Source organism: Ursus arctos, unplaced genomic scaffold (genome assembly GCF_023065955.2).
Source record: "Ursus arctos isolate Adak ecotype North America unplaced genomic scaffold, UrsArc2.0 scaffold_13, whole genome shotgun sequence".
Taxonomy (NCBI): Eukaryota; Metazoa; Chordata; class Mammalia; order Carnivora; family Ursidae; genus Ursus; species Ursus arctos.
The window spans coordinates 32,138,048-32,161,171 of NW_026622797.1; the positions used below are offsets into that span (position 1 = coordinate 32,138,048).

At 39.8% G+C, this 23,124-nt stretch overlaps 1 long non-coding RNA gene across 1 annotated transcript in view; it reads left to right on the forward strand.

The window, feature by feature from the left end:
• LOC130543537 (uncharacterized) overlaps positions 1 to 23,124 on the forward strand; it is a 70,284-nt gene that overhangs the window by 34,700 nt on the left and 12,460 nt on the right. The window contains exon 2 of the long non-coding RNA XR_008958947.1: positions 18,404 to 18,651. This is a non-coding gene — a long non-coding RNA (uncharacterized LOC130543537). The remainder of the gene's footprint in view (positions 1 to 18,403; positions 18,652 to 23,124) is intronic.

A 23,124-nucleotide genomic window follows, 5' to 3' on the forward strand; every position in this document is an offset into this window, starting at 1 on the left:
GGACTGAAGTTTTGAATCAGCTGAACCAGACTGGGCCTTTTATAGCTGAAAATGCCAGAAAAGCTATGGCTCTGGCAAGAGGTGTCTTTAAGCGAGAAATGGAGCCATCCCATAGCTCCTTTGGGTACAGTGAGTGGGAAGGAAAATGAAACCATTTTTTGCTGAACTCGGCTAAATTCAGGCTGTTCCATGGCATGTCTGAGATAAAAATCTAGAGGCAGGTTATCGTGAACATGGGCACCCCAGACCTTTTGCTTTTAGGAACAGTTGGATTCAATTTGGTGACTTATAACTTAGCATGAACTATTCTGGAATTTAACATCTGCAGGAAAATGAAATATTAATGAGATTAATCTAAAACATGCCTCTATAGGACATTCTTTTGCCTTGAAGTATATGGAATTCACAATTAGCCAATCTTACTTTGAACTAATCGACAAATGTCCCACATCACTATTTTGTAATGTATTGTATGTAATGTACGAGCCTATGTTACATCCAAATATCTAAGACCATATTTCCTGCTTATGAATTTTTTTCTCTCAAATATAGGATGCATCTTTGTCCTAGAAAGGAATGTAAAGTAAAAAAAGAAAAAAAAATCCTGGTTGCTTGTTACTATAGCAATAGTTACCCATGTAATGTGAATTGCACAGTTGTGTTCCCTGGTGGGGGCCATTTCTTTGGTCAGATGGGAGATATACAGAATCATATACTCATAATCAATAACCAGAGCTCCCAGCCTGCCTCTGGGTGGCCTCTGCCATTACCATAAGTGTAATCACTGCTTCTTTTTGGAAGAGAAGCTTCTGGCAGCAGAGCTCCCAAGCACTGAGCAGTAACCTCCTCCTCTTTCTTTCCTAATCCACCTCAGAAGAGCAGACAGAAGCGGTGTGTTACTTGCTGGAGCTAAAAATAACACATTTGTAAGTTTGTTACCATGACTCAATCCTACAAGGCAAAGGTAAAATAAAATTATACTTCCTGATGGTGAAATTACATAGGCGGAGGCAGACAGGTGTGGCGAGCCATCTTTCCTGAAGCGACGGTGCATGGTTCCTCTGATTGAGCTCAATGTAGATCACGGCCTTTGGTAAAAATATCACCCCGGCCCCTCGCTAGCTGGGAAACTGTACCAGACTCACAGCCTCCCTCCCCTGATGAAGTAGGAAAAGCAAAGAAGAGCGAGGAGATACCAGTATAAAAACCTCTTCTTTTTTTTTTTTTTAATTTTTTTTACTATATTATGTTAGTCACCATACAGTACATCCCCGGTTTCCGATGCAAGGCTCAATGATTCATTAGTTGCGTATAACACCCAGTGCACCATGCAATACATGCCCTCCTTACTACCCATCACGGGTCTATCCCATTCCCCCACCCCCCTCCCCTCTGAGGCCCTCAGTTTGTCTCTCAGAGTCCATAGTCTCTCATGTTTCATTCCCGCTTCTGATTACCCCCCCTTTCTTTATCTCTTTCTTCCCCTACCAATCATCCTAGTTCTTATGTTCCATAGATGAGAGAAATCGTATAATTGTCTTTCTCTGCTTGACTTATTTCACTTAGCATTATCTCCTCTAGTGCCGTCCATGTTGCAGCAAAGGTTGAGAATTCGTTCTGATAGCTGAGTAATATTCCATTGTATATATGGACCACAACTTCTTAATCCAGTCATCTGTTGAAGGGCATCTCGGCTCCTTCCACGATTTAGCTATTGTGGACAATGCTGCTATGAACATTGAAGTGCATATGGCCCTTCTCTTCACTACGTCTGTATCTTTGGGGTAAACACCCAGTAGTGCAATGGCTGGATCATAGGGTAGCTCAATTTTTAACTTTTTAAGGGACCTCCACACTGTTTTCCAGAGTGGCTGTACCAACTTGCATTCCCACCAACAATGTAGAGGATCCCCTTTCTCCACATCCTCTCCAACAATTGTTGTTTCTTGCCTTGTCTATTTTTGCCATTCTAACTGGCGTAAGGTGGTATCTCAGTGTGGTTTTGATTTGAATTTCCTTGATGGCTAATGATTTTGAACATTTTTTCATGTGTCTGTTAGCCATTTGTATGTCTTCATTGGAAAAGTGTCTGTTCATATCTTCTGCCCATTTTTTTATTTGTTTATTTGTTTCTCGTGTATTGAGTTTTAGAAGTTCTTTGTAGATCTTGAATACCAGTCTTTTATGTGTAGTGTCATTTGCAAATATCTTCTCCCATTCCGTGGGCTGCCTCTTAGTTTTTTGACTGTTTCCTTGGCTGTGCAGAAGCCTTTTATCTTGATGAAGTCTCATAAGTTCATTTTACCTTTTATTTCTCTTGCCTTTGGAGATGTGTCATGAAAAAGGTTGCTTTGGCCGATGTCGTAGAGGTTGCTGCCTATGTTCTCCTCTAGAATTTTGATGGATTCCTGTCTCACATCGAGGTCTTTCATCCATTTGGAGTTTATTTTTGTGTATGGTGTGAGAGAGTGGTCAAGTTACAACCTTCCAAATAACAAAACTCCAGGCCCGGATGGTTTTCCTGGAGAATTCTACCAAACATTCAAAGAAGAAATAATACCTATTCTCCTAAAGCTATTTCAAAAAATAGAAACAGAAGGAAAGCTACCAAACTCATTCTATGAGGCCAGTATTACCTTGATCCCCAAACCAGGCAAAGACCCCATCAAAAAGGAGAATTACAGACCGATTTCCCTAATGAATATGGACGCCAAAATCCTCAACAAGATCCTGGCTAATAGAATCCAACAGTACAGTAAAAGGATTATCCATCATGACCAAGTGGGATTCATACCTGGGATGCAAGCGTGGTTCAACATTCGCAAATCGATCAGCGTGATACATCATATCAACAAGAAAAGACTCAGGAACCATATGATCTTCTCAATCGATGCTGAAAAAGCATTTGACAAAATACAGCATCCTTTCCTGATTAAAACCCTTCAGAGTGTAGGAATAGAGGGTACATTTCTCAATCTCATAAAAGCCATCTATGAAAAGCCTACAGCAAATATTATTCTCAATGGGGAAAAGCTGGAAGCCTTTCCCTTAAGATCAGGAACATGACAAGGATGCCCACTCTCACCACTATTATTCAACATAGTACTAGAAGTCCTTGCAACAGCAATCAGACAACAAAAAGGGATAAAAGGTATCCAAATCGGCAAAGAAGAAGTCAAAATGTCTCTCTTTGCAGATGACATGATACTCTATATGGAAAACCCAAAAGAATCCACTCCCAAACTATTAGAAGTTAAAGAGCACTTCAGGAATGTGGTGGGATACAAAATCAATGCTCAGAAATCAGTTGCATTTCTATACACGAATAATGAGACTGAAGAAAGAGAAATTAGGGAATCCATCCAATTTACAATAGCACCAAAAACCATACGTTACCTTGGAATTAACTAGAGACGTAAGGGACCTATATTCTAGAAACTATAAATCACTCTTGAAAGACATTGAGGAAGACATAAAAAGATGGAAAAATATTCCATGCTCATGGATCGGAAGAATTAACATAGTTAAAATGTCCATGCTACCCAGAGCAATCTACACTTTCAATGCTATCCCGATCAAAATACCAATGACATTTTTCAAAGAACTGGAACAAATAGTCCTTAAATTTGTATGGAACCAGAAAAGGCCCCGAATTGCCAAGGAACTGTTGAAAAGGAAAAACAAAGCTGGGGGCATCACAATGCCGGATTTCGAGCTGTACTACAAAGCTGTGATCACAAAGACAGCATGGTACTGGCACAAAAACAGACACATAGACCAATGGAACAGAATAGAGAGCCTAGAAATGGACCCTCGGCTCTTTGGGCAACTAATCTTTGATAAAGCAGGAAGAAACATCTGGTGGAAAAAAGACAGTCTCTTCAATAAATGGTGCTGGGAAAATTGGACAGCTACATGCAAAAGAATAAAAACCTCTTCTACATCCGAGAATAAGACGAACAGAAGGAATTCAATGAAGGGAATGGGTAGAACAGGTGATGGAGGCTGAGAAGCCACCCGGGGCAGAGTCAGAGACTCACACACTCCAACTCAGGCTGAGAAGGCAGAAGGAGGAGGTGGTGTTACCACAAGGGTGACCAGCTGTTGGGTTTGCCCAGAACTTTGTTTTAGCACTGAAAGCCGTGTGTCCAAGAAAACCTTCAGCCCCGGACAAACCTACACAGTTGGTCACTCTCATTACCATAGCCCAGGACAGTGGTCTGTAGGAGCCGGAATCACAGTGGCCTGTCTAGTGGGAGCCAGAGGCCCAGAGGGGGTTCAGCAGCTGCCAGGGATGCTGTCTCAGGTAAGGACAAAGAGGGGGTGAGAGATCCCCTGGCTTCTTCCTTATTTCCACCCTCAAGTCTCCCATTGGTGACTCCTATTGGCCAAACCCAGCTGGTGGTGAGCTGAGCTGGGAGCCTAGAAAGGCAGTCTTCCTTTCCTCAGATGGGAGCCACACAGGGAAAGCCTGAAGGAGGGTTCTGAGGGCCGACAGGCCCAGGTTTGGTCCCATGACAAGGGGCAAGTCACTACATCTCTCTGAGATTTGGCTTCCCTGTGTGGGCAGTGAGGACACAGTAGGTAGCTATGAGAAGGAAAGAAGAGAGGGGCCTGGGTGGCTCAGTCAGTTAAACGTCGGACTCTTGATTTCCACTCAGGTCATGATCTGAAGTCCTGGGATCGAGCCCCAAGTCAGGATTCCTGCTCAGTGTGGAGTCTGCTTCTCCTTCTCCCTCTGCTGCTCCCCCTGCTTGTGCTCTCTGTCAAATAAATAAATAAAATCTTACAAAAAAAAAAAAAAAAAAAAAAACCTCTTGGTTTTCAGCTACTGGGGAGTAGATTGTTTTCTGATTGAGTGGGACTTCTCGTGAAGTCCTGTGTGGGCCCAGAGAATGGAATCAACGCGGAGGATCCTGAAGTAGAGAAAATCAGGTCCGGGTGACATCATTTGGACTCTGGAATCAAACTGTACCTAAACCTGGTTCTATTCCTGGACTTTCCAGTTATTTGAGCCATTACATTCCTTCTTGTGTGTGTAAGTCTGTTACTGTTGGGTTTTCTGCCGCTTATATTATGACAAGTCCTAGATGATACCCTTTCAACTAATTTATTTACTGCCTCATGTGACCTTGGGTAAGTTACTCAAGCTCTGAGCCCATTTCCTCTGGAGGATTAAATGAGGCAGTATATGTAGGACCTCAGGTCCTGGGTATTCAGCAAATACGAATGGCCTATAGAGTATTGCCTGGTGTTCAAAAAGCTCGGGTTTTTGAGCTGAGCACCCGGGCTCTAATCCTCATCCTCTCAGTTATTAGCTGTGTGCTCTTGGGCGGGTTGCTTGTCCTCTCTGTGCCTTAGTTATCTCATAAACATGGGATAGCATTAGTATTTACCTTATAGGTTTGTTCTGTGGATTCAGTTCGTTCATTCTTTTTTTTTTTTTTTTAAGATTTTATTTATTTATTTGACAGAGAGAGACAGCCAGCGAGAGAGGGAACACAAGCAGGGGGAGTGGGAGAGGAAGAAGCAGGCGCATAGCGGAGGAGCCTGATGTGGGGCTCGATCCCGTAACGCCAGGATCACGCCCTGAGCCGAAGGCAGACGCTTTAACCGCTGTGCCACCCAGGTGCCCCTCAGTTCATTCATTCTTGCTCAGGGCTTGAAATGGTGCCCAGCCCATAGTCAGAACTCAACAACATGTCAGCTCTGGCTGCGTAGGACAGCATGGGGTCTTTGAACATGTCAGCTCTGGCTGCGTAGGATAGCGTGGGGTCTTTGATGCAATAGGTATTTGATTAAGTAATTGTTGTGTTAAATGATGAGAAGGTTTGGGTATAGTCAATATGGCACTGTATTCAAAGTCAGAAGAACTTGTCTTCTGCCCCAGCTCTGCTACTCACCTGCTCCTTGACCTTTTATAAGTCACTTAAATTACCTGGATCGCAGAGACCCGAGCCACTTTTTTCTCCACTCTTTTAATGTAAATTGTCTTCTTTGGAAAACTCAGCTTTTTGTCTCTTGATCTGGATCCCAAGTTCTTGATAGACATGTTATGAAACGGGATCACTTTAGAATTACTGATAAAGCAGCAGTGCCCAAACTGGCAGATCTTTAAAATCACAGGTAGAACTTTTATAATAGCAGATGCCAGGGCCCACTGCTGTAGATGCTTGTTGAGTCGGTAGCGGATGGGGCCTGGGAGACTGTATTTTAAAACAATTTCTCGGGTGGTACTGATAATCATCTAGGACTGGAAACAATTATACAAAGGAGCTTGGTAATCCAATGGTGAGTCTGAAATCAGTAATAGCTTCTTAACTAAAAATATTAATTCAAAGATGAGAGCTCTAGATAAACATTTTTATGCATACATAGTAATAGAATATTAGCTCTGGAATGAGGCAGAGATTATGGAGTTTAATCAATTTATTCACAAATCATGTATTTTCCAAACTTCTTGATGGTTCTGGATTTTGCTCAAGGCCATACCTTTTGTAAAACAGCTAGAATTAGGAACGGGGTCCCAACTTCCCTTTTACCTTCCCTCTACTACCATTGCCACGGGACATTCACAGGAGACACGCTGTTTGCCTCAAGAAGGAAAAGGCAAGATACGAAGCCCAATTTCAGAACATTGTTCTCAGTTCTCTGGTCTCAGCAAAGATAACAGAGAGGAGTATTGCCTTTGTCTCCCTCTTGTAGTCTTTTCTAAACTCGCATATGAATCGCTGGTCTGGGAAGGGAAGGAGGCTACAATGTCCTGAAGGCCTATTCTCTCATCTCATTTGTAACCTTGGAGGGCTCCAGAGAGCCCTGAGACCCTGAGCCTATCAGGAAGATCCTGCTAGAACAACTTTCCTGTGGCACAGAGAGGGCTTCGCTGAATGTTTACTCTGTCTGCTTCGGAAGGGTCCATCTGCCATGCGCTATTTAATACTCGACCCATTTCACTCTTTCCTGGGGGCAGGAAATGGGTGAATAATCACTGTTCTCATCTGTCGAGCAAAACGGATCCCTCAGTTGTCACCTTATTAATTCAAATGCCAAATTTGTTTTCGTAACAAAAAATTGCCCTTATTTAAAAATAACTTGAGAAGGTCTTCCTGGAGTGTCCACACACAGTATTCTATTCCTGGATTCGTACTATATTCTTACTCATCAGTGATAACACTCTTAATGCGCCTATACTGAAGAATCGTCATCAAGCAAACCTGTTATTGCTAAAAGCCTCCTGATATTTCCTTACGAGCTGTCTGAAAAACCATTCCATTTAGACGTAATGTATTTATTTCATCTATGTCTTTGCATTTGGTTTTAGTTGTAATTACGAAAGCTGCCATCTAATTCCACATATTGTTTTTGTTTCTGTAATGAGGAAGCCTATATAACTAGGGGAACGGGGACAATGTTCTTTATAGTGGTTAATAACCTCTGCGGGAAATATTAATCAGCCTAACGCATACATGAATCCGAATAAAATCTTCTAGTAATTTTCAAGGACAATTTGGTTTTCTGAAAGGAATCTGAGAAGATGATATGCCCACAGGGCATTCTTGTCTTGCACAAATAAAGTATTAAATGTAATGCTTTTAATACAACTTTTTATGCAAACCTTTTCTTGAAACAGTAGAGTTGTAGAAAGAAAATGAGAGGCAGAAGAGCAAAGTTAATGTCCACTTACAACGGGCTGAGCTTTCTAAAGCTGATTAACCTCTTTGGAACTCCATTTCTTCAGGTTTTTTTTTTTTTTAATAACGGGAAAAATAATCCTATTTTAATGCCAATGTAAGGATTACATGGCATGATTTATGTGAAAGTCCTCTGTAAAACTCTATAAGTGTTGGATTATAATCACTCTGTGAAGTTTCACAAGCCATTTTGGTTTGGGGGAAGATAAGGGGTTTCTCATCTTTCTGCAACAATCATTATTATCCCGATAATGACCTGATCCATTGCCGTTTTTGCAATCCCAAAGTCAGTTCATAATATAGTCTTGATTTTATCTTCAGTTTGCTCATCTAATAGGGTGAATTTTATTTTCCTTATTTTATAAAAGAAGAGACAACATGAAGCATTAAATAACAGTTTTATCTTCTCGAATTCAAGTCCAAGCTGAGACTTACGCCTCCCAGTCCCATGCTCTTTTGTGGAGATCCCCTGTCTGGGGAGCTACGGGCCTTTGCCAACATCCCCCCCCCCCCCCAAGTGATTTCCTCAGTGCAGAGTTAAGAAAAAGGAAAAGTGGGAATATGACTAGTTGCTTTCCGGGTATGCAGAAATGTCTTAGGACATAGGGTAGCCAGAGGCAGAAAGACGAGTTGGCAGTCCTTGGCACTGCTGTCCCCTGTCCCTGGTGAGTCTGGGACATCACTGGAGCAGCCAGACCCAAGAGAGCCTGAATTCTGTACTGCATGGAGTTATTGTGCATATTCTTCGGAAATACTGACAGAAGGCAAATAAAAAGGAATTTGTGGCAGAACACGATGTCGCTTCATCTGACAAGACCTTCCCTGTGTCACAAGCTCACCAGGAAGAGCACACAACTCTTAGTCACTTTGAGCAGCCCCTGGAAGCTGAGAGTTCACAAGGGGCTTGTACCCCTGCTGAGGCATAGGACCAAAGAAGATTCATGGGCTTTGGTTCTGGCTTTGGATTCTTCAGTGCTGCTGCGAAGTTACCAAAGACAGAGAGTTAAGGGTAATGTCGCTGGAGGAGGAAGTGGGCTTCTGGGTCAGCACTGAGTAGAGAAAGAGGGCAGAAGCCCCAGTATTTCTAAGAGTGGGTTTTCCTCAGAGAAGCACAACCAGTCAGGTATATATGAGGAGATTTATTATGGGGATTGGCTCACATGGTTATGGAGGCTGTGAAGTCTAACAATTTACCTTCTGCACACTGGAGAATCAGGGAAGCCAGTCCTGGTCTGAAGGGCCAAGAACCAGGAGCTCTGAGGGCCAAGGGCAGGAAGAGAAGGATATCCCAGATCAAAGAGAGAAAAAGAATGCACCCTCTGCCTTTTTGTCCTACTTGACCCCTCAACAAATTGGAGGGTGGATCTTTACTCAATCTGCTGATTCAAATCTTTTCCTGAAACATCCGCATAGACACACCCAGAACTCATGTCTTACCAGCTATCTGGGCATACAGAGGGGTCTGTGGTCATCAGATCATAGAAGGCTTGTGTCTCAGATTAAGGAAATTCATCTGTTTCTCATTTTACCAGAGCGTAAGAATCAGTAAAATTTCTTCGCAGTTCCTTTGAAAACATTACTGGCCATGTTTTGTTACTCAGTGGATTAGGAGAAGGAGAGTATCCTCCCCGTTAAAGCCATCCTGTCCATTGGCACCCTTATGACCCTGTTCTCCAATAGGACAGGCTGGTTGTCTTGGGTTTTCCCAAGATGATGATGAGTCATGGTGTTTGCTACAGATGAATTTCATATGTCACGAATACCTAGGGTAGCCTCATTCTACAGAGATTTTTTTTTCCCCTAAACCTTCGAATGGATCAGTCTGTTTATCTGATTTTGGTTTGCAAAGGGACACTGGCTTAACAAATTGCCTCATTAGTGGCTCCATAGTGGGAGCGCTTACGAACATTGCTCTTTCATCCAGGTGCTGAGACAGCAAAGTTGTCACTGCATGATAGAAGTCAGATATTAACAGTGGCATCCTTTGTTTTTATGAGATATGAAACTGAACCAAAACGTTTCTCATGGTGTCGCTAGGTAACGTATGATATCTGAAATCTTTCCATCTACCGGCAGATTCCCTCTTTCCACCTATTTGCATTCATGGATTTAAGTTAGTCAAGGTGAAAAGCTTCTGGGTGCAGAGTCTAGACCCAAGAATTTCTGTGTCTATTTTACTATATGTTGAATGTAGGTCTTTGACAAATCAACTTTACTGATTTCTGCCTTGGTTTTATTATTGGTAAAATGAAGAATTCTAAAAGAACTGAAAGTGAAGATACCCTTTATTTATTCACTCAGCAAACATTTGTTCAGTGTTTTCTATGGCATGTTTATTACCAGGCACACCACTAATCCCTGGGAATACAAAGATGAGAAAACGACAGTTTTTTGCTCTCAAAATACTTAGTATGTAGTAGGAGAATAAAAAAAATAAGTCCACACTGCCGTACAGTACATTTAATGACATGATGGGATAAAGTTCAGGGCACGATGAGAATGTGAACTTAAGGCATCAAAATACTGATGTTACCCACTGTCTCCCCGTATGAAGACACTCACTGGTAAGTGGGAATTCAGACTGCTAGCTGGATTCTCTATCAGAACACTCCTCCACAGCCCAACACCAATGTCACAAAGCAAAAATAAGTATGGTGGCTATATTAAAAGGGAGAGGAGAAAGGCTCCCTGGGTTCAAATCCTATGCTTACGCGGGGCACCTGGATGGCTTGGTCAGTTAGGCCACTGACTCTTGGTTTTGGCTCTGGTCATGATTTCAGAGTTGTGAGATCAAGCCCCGTATCCGGCTCCACACTCAGTAGGGAGTCTGCTTGAGATTCTCTCTCCCTCTCCCTGTGCCCTCTCTCTCTCTCTTTCTCTATCACAATAAATAAATAAATCTTTTTAAAAAATCCTACACTTAGGCAAGTTCTTCTGCACCTTGTTTTCATACCTGTAAAATGGAGAAAAAAAACGACTTATAAGTTTGCTGGAGTATAAAACAAGTCAATGAAGGCTAGATGGTTTTATAGGTAACTTACATACTTGATTTACTTTCATTTATAAGATTCCAATGCTTCCTTAAAGTCTCTCAAAGGAGGACAAAAATGGCTTTTTGCTTTAATTTCAGTTGTTGTTAGTACATGTGGCTGGTTAAATTTTAGAATTCTAACTCATTTCTCTCTACTCACCAGTAGGAACCCCGAGAAGATACAGGGCTGGCTGTTTAAGTGGTGATCTTAACAATATCGCCGTTGGTCTTGGGTGTATACCTTCCCACTGAAGAAGACAATTAGGTCCTTAACCAAATACTATGGCCAGGAGCTTCTGTACATGGTAAAATTCATCCTGGAAGCTCTAAAGACAGGATCACATTTGCTGTTAATCCTTATCACCTGAGGCAGATGGAAGTGTTTTCCTTCCCTGGATTGTGTATGTAGATGGCCTTCTCATTATTCTTTAATAGCTTTCTATTCTGTTGGATTTTTATATGACACATGGTTCATCAGCTGTGTAACGTACAATGGCTGTTATCCAAGGGAAAGGAAATCTCAAGGACCAACTGCATAAACATAGGAATGTATAGTTATCTAATCCAACTTAATATGGCCTTCAAAACCGTTAGGTTTTTAGAGCTGTACCTCTCTTTCATATCAAGTCTAAGTAGTTCCCAGCCATGGGAGACATTCTCTTTCCTTTTTTTTTTTTTTTTTTAAGGGTTTTATGTATTTACCTGAGAGGGAGACAGAGAGCGCATGAGAGAGTGAGCATGAACAGGGGCAGTTCGGGGGTTTGGGGGGTGGGGAGGGAGAAACAGGCTCCCCACACATGGGGCTTGATCCAGGACTCTGGGATCATGACCTGAGCCAAAGGCAGACGCCCAACCAACTGAGCCACCCAGGCACCCCATGAGACTTTCTCTTTCTTATTAAGCTGCAGATGAGACACCTAAATCCCAGTGGAAAAGTGGCTCTCTGTAGGTGCTTTGAACATAACCTTCTGGGTCTGCCCAGAGGCCCATCCAGCCCTTTTTTAGCTACCTACACACAGATGTCCCCTATGATTCATTGCTTCCTTTTTCTATAAACAGCATTCTCTTTTTTATCATCCTTGCTGTCCTCGTATCTCAAAATAGCAACGTTTACTAACCAAGGATACCCACTTTAAAGATGAGGAAACTGGATCCTAGATAGAGTGTGACTAGTGCACCGCTTCTCATTGCTCGTGACTCAGTGTTCAGTGCTTTCTCCACCACCCACACTGACTGTAATGATCTGCTGAGCTTGCATGAGCTCTGACATTTTTCCAAAATTTTTGCCTGTGTTAATCATTTGCTCTAAAGAGAGAAAGTCAAAATTCACAGTAAAATCGGAGGTAAAGTGTGACTAGCTCTACCAGGTATCAAGGCATTAATTATATTAACTACAGAAATCATGAAAACCTGGTATTAGTTCAGGGATAAGCAAATAAACAAATCGAGTTGGTTATGTCAAGGGACAGAATCATATAAATATGGCATTACAAAGCAGTGAGGAAAGGATTCAAGAAATAGCCCTGTAAAAATTAGGTTCTATTTGAACAGAACGTAAACTTGGATTCCTATCTCAAACAGTTCACACAAAGGAATTCCAAGTGGATTTAAAGAGTTTTTTAAGATTTTATTTATTTATTTGACAGAGAGAGAGACAGAGCACAAGCAGAGGGAGCAGCAGGCAGAGGGAGAAGGAGAAGCAGGCTCCCCGCTGAGCAGGGAGCCCGATGTGGGACTTGATTCCAGGACCCTGGGATCATGACCTGAGCCGAAGGCAGAAGCTTAACCAACTGAGCCACCCAGACACCCCTGAATTTAAAGGTCTTAATGTGAAAAGTGAAAAATTTAAATTGACAAGTGTTGGAGAAATCTCTGTAAACTTAGGCTGGAGAAGGAGTTTTTAAAAAATACCCAAACATAAAGACTAATACAAATATTTAAATTTAAAACTTCTTTACAACAAAGACATCATAGACACTGTTCAGAGATAAACCAGAAGATATTTCCACATGTTGACCCCATAACGGTTTAAAATCAAACTACATATTTTTTTGAAACTCCTAAAAATCAATTTGAAATAACACAACCAAAGAGAAAAATGAACAAAATATATGAATGACCAACTCATAAAAAAAGAAAACACAAATGGCCAATGAGCACTTGAAAAGATAACCACCATCTGTCTCTATTAAGTAAGGAAATGCAAATTTAAACCACAATAAGATCTAATCTCCCATGCTTCAAAGCACTAAAATTATGTAAGCCTGACAACCCCGAGATTCGCCAGGGATGTAGAGCACCACAAATGAGAGTGTGAACTGGCATACAGACTTTGGATGGCATTTTTTTTTAAAGATTTTATTTATTTATTCGACAGAGATAGAGACAGCCAGCGAGAGAGGGAACACAAGCAGGGGGAGTGGGAGAGGAAGAAGCAGGCTCATAGCGGAGGAGCCTGATGTGGGGCTCGATCCCAGAACGCCGGGATCACGCCCTGAGCCGAAGGCAGACACTTAACCGCTGTGCCACCCAGGCGCCCCTTGGACGGCATTTTGACAGCATCTAGTTAAGCAGAAGATACGCACGCCATCAGCTCAACAGTTACGTTACTAAGACGATATGATGGAGAAATGCTTGCACATACGCACAGAACACCCATGTTTACAGCAGCATGGTTTCTATGGCAAAAATTGAAAAACGTCCTATAAAAGACTCCTAACAGAAGATCAGGTCACTATATTGTGATGTCTTCACAGACAGAATATTGTGCAGCAATGAAAATGAGTTAGTAAACTAGAGGTGGTTAACATAATAACAACCACAAATAAACCCCCCAACTGTCATGTTGAGTGAAAAAAGGATACTTTGCAAAACACAGAAGACACTATAACATTTATGTGGTTTAGAACATATAAGAAAGTAAAATATAATACCTTTGAGATAGGCATATATAATCAGAAAGAAGTGGTAAAATCATAAAAAATATACTGAAATATGAAAATCCAAATTAAATTTGATTTGGTGGGAAATGAGCATCACATAGACGGTTTCAACAATGTTGGTAGCACTTTTTTCTTTACCTGAATTATGGATATGTTGAAATATTTCATAATCACTTTTTAATTTTATTTTTATCTTATTATTATTTTTTTAATCAGCAAGAGAGAGCACAAGCAGGGGGAGTGGCAGGCAGAGGGAGAAGCAGGCTCTCTGCTGAGCAAGAGGTCCGATGTGGGACTCGATTTCAGGACCCTGGGATCATGACATGAGCCGAAGGCAGCTGCTTAACCGGCTGAGCCACCCAGGGGTCCCCATAATGACTTCTTTAATCAGAGGGAAGACATATGAGTACAAATAACTTTTACTGGGCACATCATAAGTGCTAGGTAATGTGCTGTTTTGACATGTATTATTTCATTCAATTCTCACAGCACTTTCTCTCACAAGCTCATGAATCACAAGGAAAACACTGTATTTACATTCTGAAATACATTCCACATTGCCAGTTTGGGAATAAAATATCACAGTATTGGGCAGTAAACTCATGGGTTAGGGTTAGTCCAGTGCAACCCTTGACACTGACTACTCTGTGGCCTTAAATAAGTTACTTAACGTCTCTGGGCCTCTGTTTCCTCACGAATAGAGAGTTGACCTAGATGCATACTTAAACCCATCCTGTAACTATTTTGTGAGTTATGTAATGGATATTAATAATTGTATTATTTCCAGAAATATTTTATTAAAACAAATCAGAGAGGAAATGATTTATAGAAAGCTTCCAGGTGAGGGTGGTAACTTGCAAGTATCAAATGACTGGCATGAGTACTAGCATGAGAGTATAATCTGATAAAATATGCCTATCGTAAAATATGTTTTAAAAGAGACTCTTAAATATAGAGTAGAAGAACCATTCCTACATGAACTGACTCAGATTCTAACGAAGCAGATTTTGTGGTGTCAGACTCTTTTTACTGCACTCTATTGTACAGTAAAACTGAATTAATTAGCACTATTATTTAAGGATTTGTCATTATGGTTATCCTATTTTAAAGAGAAATGGAATTTAAAAGAACTTAATTCACACGACCCCATCACCACAGAGCAAGAAATCTCTCTCTAATGTCCTTAAAACACAGCCAACTCGCTCCCCTCGAGTTATGACTTACTGCATTTTCCCATTTTTTCCTCTTATTAATATGCAGTCTTGTGACAAAGTTGTGGGGTATATGCAACCGTAGCTCTTAGAAATATCCATGAGGGATACTTCCACAGAATCTTCCTGTCTACACACAAAACACCAGTATCCTGGCTACCAAGAGAAAAGGACAGGCAAATTCTTGCAAATTAGCTCCCTTTCTTCTAGACTTCTGCTACTCCATGGGTATGGTTGTTAATATACATCATTACCCCAAATAGGCCAGTTGCAACCCAGTTTAGTATAGTTTCCTTACGTTTCACATCAGTGTGATAGTCCAGAAAATACGCCCGTATCCCTGTGGAGCTCTGAGAAAGGAAACAAAGCAATATAGGAAACTAACATTGACTGAGAGCTGATTGCCTTTGGACATTAGAAGACACTTTTACATTCTGTTGTAGCTCGGAAGTAGTCTCAGAGCACCTTAAAAATCGAAAGTTAATATCTAAAATAAAATAACAAAGCCTTTTAAAATAAAGACGCATTTGCAACAAAATCAGGTGCATAAAAACCAAACAAAAACCAAAAAAGTGGCACTATTAGTATCAGTTGAAGTATAACTTACAACCATAAGCCTTAAATTGGCCGGGTCTATTATGGCATGATGAAACATACGTTGCACAAAAAAGCTACAACAATGAGGCAACTTGATACACCAGGCAATAAAGCTGGGAAACACAAGGTCTAAACTCTCAGAAATTCAAGATCTCAACAAAATCAAAACAATAGTACATATTTTAATAATCTCTTGCTAAATTTGACACATCATGTAGCCAAAAGTATGTACAGTTTGGGAGAATTTGAATAAATCTACTCAAACATAATCAGGGTAAAGGTATTTATAGAATTTTATATCCTACGAACAAAGATACACATTATTCTCTTATGCCCATAAAGTCAATTACATACGAACCCAGAGAGAAAACTTCAGTGATTTCTTAAGGCAGAGATTTTACAGAAACATTCTCCGATAAAATATAGTAACACTATAAATCGATAAGCAAAATATAACACAGAAATTAAAAATATGACAGAAATTTGAAAACTAACTTCTGGGGAGAGAAAGAAATTTAAAAAATAACAATGTATTTAAGATCAACTAAAAGGATAAAACTTTTAAAAGTCGGTGTCAGGAAGTGAAAATTCAAATGCCTTCAGGGGCCAAGAGAGATAAGGTGTGAAACATTTTGTTACAAGACAATAGAAAATAATAGGGACTGAAGGGGAAGGAGAAGAGATGCCAGACTCAAGGAATTCAAACCTTAAAAGAAAAATAAAATACGAATTAACAGAAAGGAAAGTAAGAGGAGAGATGGAGGGAGGACGAGGAGGAGAGGAGGGGAGAGAGAGGGAGGGAGAGAGAGAGAAATTTAGAGAAGAAAAGAGAGGGGAAAAAAGGGAAGGAAAAGACTAGAATAGAGAAGTAAATGTGAACCAAACAAAACATATTTGTGGTTAATTAATTTTAACACCTATTAAATGTAAATGAGAATAAAAATAAGCCAAAAGTCATGTGTTTTTGAAGTGTTGGGATTCAGAGCCAAGGACCAAGAAAGAATTCTTGAGACATCTTTGGTGCAAAAAGGTGGTTTTATTAAAGCAGGGGGACAGGACCGGTGGGCAGAAAGAGCTGCACTGGGGTCATGAGGAGTGGTTGATTATATACTTTCAAGCTGGGAGGGGGTCAGGAATAGCCTAAGTCTCTAAGGAATTTTGGAAGCACGGTTTCCATGACCTTGAGGGAGCTATTGTTAGGAAAAGGTCATTTATTAATATCTAATAAAACCTTAGTCATGAGATGTATATCAGTGGGTCATATTCTTGGGGATGCTTGCCAACATTTATCTTGGGGGTTGTAGAGAAAAAGGATGTTTCCAAAGGAATTTTTATATGTTAAAGTAGATTGACAGGATCCTGGGGCCCGGTGTGGGGAGGGGATGGGGGGGTTGGTATAATGTTAAGCTAAGATTTTCTTTTGCCCTTAGCAAAGCATTAACATGGAGGCAGCTGAGTTCCTAGAGGAATGTCATTTTGCCTTTTCAAGGACTTGTCAGTGGGCTGTAAGCAGTAAAGAAATTAATTTTTCTTTTTGCCTTTGTTTCCAACATCAAAAAGAAAGTAAAGTGAAAAGCTCAATAAATATTGTTGCAATAATTTGGAAGGAAATAAATCTAGAGCTCCACCTTATACCACATATAAAGGAATTTCCCTGTGAATTAAAAACTACATGTGGAATGAATTTATACAAGCAGGGAAAAAATTACAGGAGAATACTTACCAGCCCAGATTGAATACCACTTTCCTAAATTAAAGAAGAAATTCATGGACGAAAAGAAACATATTGATAGATTTTTCTATGTAAACATTCACAATTTCTATGTAGTAAAAGATTATTTAAAAATCTAATTCGGATGGATAGCCTGAGAGAAAGCATATAAAAAGAGAATAACTTTTAAAAAGAGAAAAGCTCTAAGGTTTAAGTCCCTTCTAGAAATCAATGAAAAATAGCAAAATATAAAACTGAGTACAGAATAGAAGCAAGACAATTCACAGAAAAGGAATTGCAAATTGACAATCAGTATATTAAAAGGTGCTTGCCAGATTAGAAGTCAGGGAAACATAAATTTCAAAAAATGCCTTATCATTTATAATCCATCAGATTGGCAACAATTAAGAAGATTGATGGTACTGAGTACTGGCAAGGGTATGGGGAAAATGGGTATTCTCTTTTGCACTTAGATTGTTAATTTGTTTAGAGCATTTTTGGAAAGTAATTTTTTTTTTTTTTTTGCTATGACAAGCAATGAATTAATAAACATTTTTGTACACATATTATTATATATTCCTCTTTTGATTTCTATCAGAAATAGTTCCATAAATGGCTTAGATGTTAAACACATTCCAATTTTTTAAAAGATTTTATTTATTTAGTTACTTGACAGAGAGAGAGAGAGCAAGCACAAGCTGGGGGAGTGTCAGAGGGAGAAGCAGACTCCCCACTGAGCGGGGAGCCCCATGCTTGATCCCAGGACCCTGAGATCATGACCTGAGCTGAAGGCAGATGCTTAACTGACTGAGCCACGTGGGTGCCCCAAACATATTACAATTTTAATAAATTATGCAGAATTACTTTTTTCCATTTAGATGCCAATGGGAAAGCTGGGCAGAGTTCATAGCCCTTCTACCATGCCATATATGGTGTGGGACTTTATGTTACACCCAGACTTGAAATTGCAATGATACGTGTTTGGAACTCAAGTAACTAGATAGCTCTCCTGCATTTTCAACTTTGATTTCCTTCTTGGGCTTGAGTTATGTGGGACCCTGTGAGCTTTCTTGCGTAAAGGAGTTTTGAGACAGGGCATGAAGGAAATGTGGTCTCTAAGGCTTGAGTCAAGATCCAACGAAGAGGGTCTGCAAATGGTGTAGAGTGGCTTAGCGGAAACAAGAAAGAAAAGGGCATTTCTTTTTTTTTTTTCTTTTTAGATTATTTATTTGAGTGAGAGAGAGAGCACGCGCCCACAAGTGGAGGAGGAGGGGCAGAGGAAGAAGAAACAGGCTCCCCACTGAGCAGAGAGCCCGATGCAGGGCTCAATCCCAGGACCCTGAGTTCATGACCCGAGCTGAAGGCAGATGCCCAACTGACTGAGCCATCCAGATGCCTGAAAAGGGCATTTCTTAAAGCCCACTTCAAACAGAGGACCTTACCTGGCATGGGGAAGGCCCGGAGCCAGGTGAGTGCCTGGGGGACAGGCATGGGGCACTGGGCGGGGCAGCTCAGCACAGGTGTGGCACGGTGAGGCCAGCTGGAATCTGAAGGTCTACCAGTAGGGTTACAAGCCTCCCCAAAATGCCCTCCTAGGAAGCATAGCCCTGGTGCTGCAGAGATGGGCCACACAGACAGCAGGATACACCATACACATCCCCTGGCATTGCTCTGCATGCCAGCAGTCTGGAACTTACACATTGAGTTGGAGGAGAAGTGACTCATAGTGAAGTGCCAGCATGAAATACGGAAGCCTCCAAGTCAAAAATGAAGTTGATTGACGGAAAATGGAGGAAGCCATATTTCTTAAGTACTCATTCTTGAGAGTTATAACTGCCACAATTATTGTGCCCCGTGTCTCGGTGGCAGGGCATGCTTAAGAGAATTTCCTTCCTTTTTTGATATTGAGAAAAGTACTCCCTCTTCTCTCGACAGACAAAAGCTTTGGGACTGGATGTGGAATTTAGCCAGCGAATGTCTTTTGTCTTTCTTGTTCCTGGAGAAGAATGAAGAGTTCTCAATCTGCTTCTAAGAAAACCTTCGTTTCATGGAAAAATTCAAAGGAAAAAATGTTTGGCTCTGAGGTTGACAGTGATTTTGCAGTGTGAAACGGCAGATGATAAATGAGATCTCTATTCTAGTTTTTAAAGCGTTTTTAAATCGGTTTCAAAGGTAGAGGAAACCTAACTATGTTTTCACTCCAAGGAAAATTCATCTTCTCTGCATCGCAGTCATGTGATCAAAGACCATGTCTAGGGGCGCCTGGGTAGCGCAGTCCTTAAGTGTCTGCCTTTGGCTCAGGGCGTGATCCTGGCGTCCCGGATCGAGTCCCACATCGGGCCCCTCCGCTGGGAGCCTGCTTCTTCCTCTCCCACTCCCCTGCTGTGTTCCCTCTCTCGCTGGCTGTCTCTCTGTCACATAAATAAAAAGAACAACAAAACAAAACAAAACAAAAAAACGAAGACCATATCTAATGTAGTAGGAACCAACCTCATTCCTTCCGAGGCTCCCAACGCTAAGAACCAGCAAAGCTAAGGCATGTCTCCTTGCCCTGCCCTTTGTTGTTAATCTTTTTGAACCTAAGGGAAGAGTCTGACATGTAATTCTTCTGAATTTCATATAGTTGATTTAAATGTGTGAGTTCAATACACTTTTACTGAGCACTGTTCCAGGTACTAGCAAAAAGCAAATATTTTGAGAGTCTGTTCATTTTGTTTTATGAAAATTTTGTGGTAAAGTCTATATTAGGAACCTGTAAAAATGGGGATTACAATAATAACTACTTGGGAGTGTTCTGAGGATTAAATGAAATACATCTAAAACAACACAGTCCCTGGAACATAGTAAATGCTAAATAAACATTAGTTACTACTTTTGTTATTTGTGTTTTACTTTTTTTGATCATAGAAGATATTCTTATAGAAAAATACAAAAATTTCTAAAGAAAATCAAACCCTATAGTCAAAGGAAATCTGATTTTCTTCTTTTGTATTTACAAATACATTGCTTGGAATTATAATATTGTATATAGAGCTTTATCCTATTCTCTTAAGTATATAACAAGCATATTCTCATATTTATTAAAAACTATATGAAAAATCTTTAATATCTGTGTGATATAATCATATTCGTGTACCATAATCTGTTTAGCTCTTCTCCTATTGATAGATTTTGGGGTTGTTTTCACTTTTTCATCATTATTATTATTTTTAAGTGTAAACATCTTTGTGTTTTGCCTGGATCTCTGCTTATTTCCTTAGAAAAAATTCCCGTAAGTGGAATTACTGGGCCAAAGGTATCAACATTTTTAAGTCTGATACATTGCTTTTTAAAAAGATTCAGCTGCTGTCAATTTTCACAGCCAAGTTTCATAAGAGATTTATGCTCTCATTGGTACTTTGCCTGACCCTACCTTTCCAGTAATGGAGAACCGATTATATTTTCCTTTCCTCTTTTTGGGTGTTACTTAATGGTTACTCATTTTGGCATTTCTTTGATTTGTAGTGAATTTGAATCTTTTTCTTAGTCATTTCTATTTTTTATATAAATTACTTATTTGAGTCCTTGGCTGATTTTCTACTTGGGATTTTAGTGGTATCTTAGAATTCTTTGTATATGAAGGATAGCAGCTCATGTCTTATTGCAACACAAATCTTTTTCCCTCCCATACACACTTTTTTTTTTTTTTTTTTTTGCCTTTTAGGTTTATGACAGTTTTTGACATCAAGGTTTTTAACTTCCAAGTAGATAAATCTATTGACCTCTCTTCATGAATGTTTTAAATGTTCTATGCATTACAAAAGCAGATAAATAGTCACTTAAATTTTCTTCAGTCTGTTGTTTTCCTTTTTAAATTCAACTCTTTTAAATCATCTGGAAGTACTGAGTGGTATGATATGAATAAAGATCTGATTTGTTATTTCTTCCAAATAGCCATTTTCTCTAATATCGTCTATTGACTAAGGCAACTGCTCCTAATGGATTTACAATGTCTGCCTTTATTTTAAAGTTTTTCTAAATATTAGGACATGTTTCTGTTTTATTTTATTCCATTGTTGAGATGTTTTTAGATCTTGATTCTGTCACCGAGTCTCTAAGCTGGCTTTCCCAGTGCTGCTTCGGAACCTTATTAGCTAAACATGCCTTCTGTCCTCCAAGGAAAAGGTCTAATAAGGCAAAACTACATGGCATAACATCAGAAACCTCCCTTCAGCTTGACAAGAACCATTTATCAATACTTTGGACAGAGGCCTTTAATCAGCTGAGAATTCCTTTGCTTTATGTGCTTCTCTGATTATAACAGCTTTATTAAATATCCATTACTGCATAAGTAGTCATTGAGCCGGGTACCGTGCCAAAATGAAAGCACTCTGTAAATAATGAGTTTCTCTCAAATACCGATCTAAAAATTCTTACACAGCTGGTAAGTATTTGTGATAATTTATGCATAGTGTTATGACTTCCCTTTTTAAAAACATATCTTCTGATTACAAATGAATATTGATAGTTAATATTTATTAGTTTATGTGTGAAATATAGGGAAATGTGAAAAAATAAACTATAATCTCAGTAGTGGGGGGGAACAACTAGTAATATTTTGGTATATTTTCATTTCAGTCTTTTGTAGATAAGTTATATACATTTTTAAAGAATGTTCATTTTTCTGATTATGACAGTAAGACATGTTCTTTGTAGAAAATACTATAAAGCATAAAGAAAAAAAATCATTCCAAAACTCATGACACAATTTTATTCCTGCTTTTATTTATGAATTAGACATTCTAGGATACACATTCAAATACTTTTCTACATTAAGAAAAAATGCGGCTTGTTTGGCTCAGATGGTTAAGTGTCTGCCTTCAGCTCAGGTCATGATCCCAGGGTCCTGGGATCGAGTCCCACGTTGGGCTCCCTGCTCAGCGGGGAGTTTATTTCTCCCTCTCCCTTTACCTGCTGCTCCCCCTGCTCGTGCTCTTTTGCTCTCTCTCAAATAAATAAATAAAATCTTAAAAAAAAAAGAAGAAGAAAATACTGTAAATATCACACTGGTATACATTATACTTAATAGTTTCTCTATTGTTAACCATTTAGGGTCTTCAGATTTTCTATTTTAAACAATGTACAATGAATATGTTTGAACATAGAGGGTTTTCATTAGTTTCATTCAATTCATATTATTTCCTTGGGATAATTTCTTAGAAATGGATTGCCAGTATTATCCCAAATAAAACATGTTTATTGTAAATTTCTTTCCAAAAAGGTCCTATCCTTTCCTTTCTGTAAGTTCACAAAATATCATTATTATGTATTATTTGGAATGTACATTTCTTGGTAAATAGAGACATTTACCCATCTCTAGGCTCCTCTTCTGTGTTCTCAAAAGATTTTACATTTAAGCAATTTTCATTTAAGCTCTTTTATTTCATTAGGGTCTAAAGACTTCAATTGACCAATGCTTCTAAAAAATATGAATCACCTGGGGGTCCTGTTAAAATGCAGATCCTAATTCAAGAGATCTAGGGTAGAGCCAAGAGTCTGTGTTTCTGAAACCCTTCCAGGGGATGGGCGTGTATGGTTGGTCTCTAGGTCCCAGCAAAGTATCCAGATGCCTTGTTACTCTCCTATCAAATCTTGGGCTTCACTTCCTTCCTGCGGTTATCTTACCTTTGAAGTTTGAAAATTCTTCTTCTTTTTTTTTTATAATAATTTTTTATTATATTATGTTAGTGACCATACAGTACATCCCTAGTTTTTGATGTAAAGTTCCATGATTCATTACTTGCGTATAACACCCAGTGCACCATGCAATACATGCCCTCCTTAATACCCATCACCAGCCTATCCCATTCCCCCACCCCCCTCCCCTCTGAAGCCCTCAGTTTGTTTCCCAGAGTCCATAGTCTTTCATGGTTCATTCCCCCTTCTGTTTACCCCCCCTTTC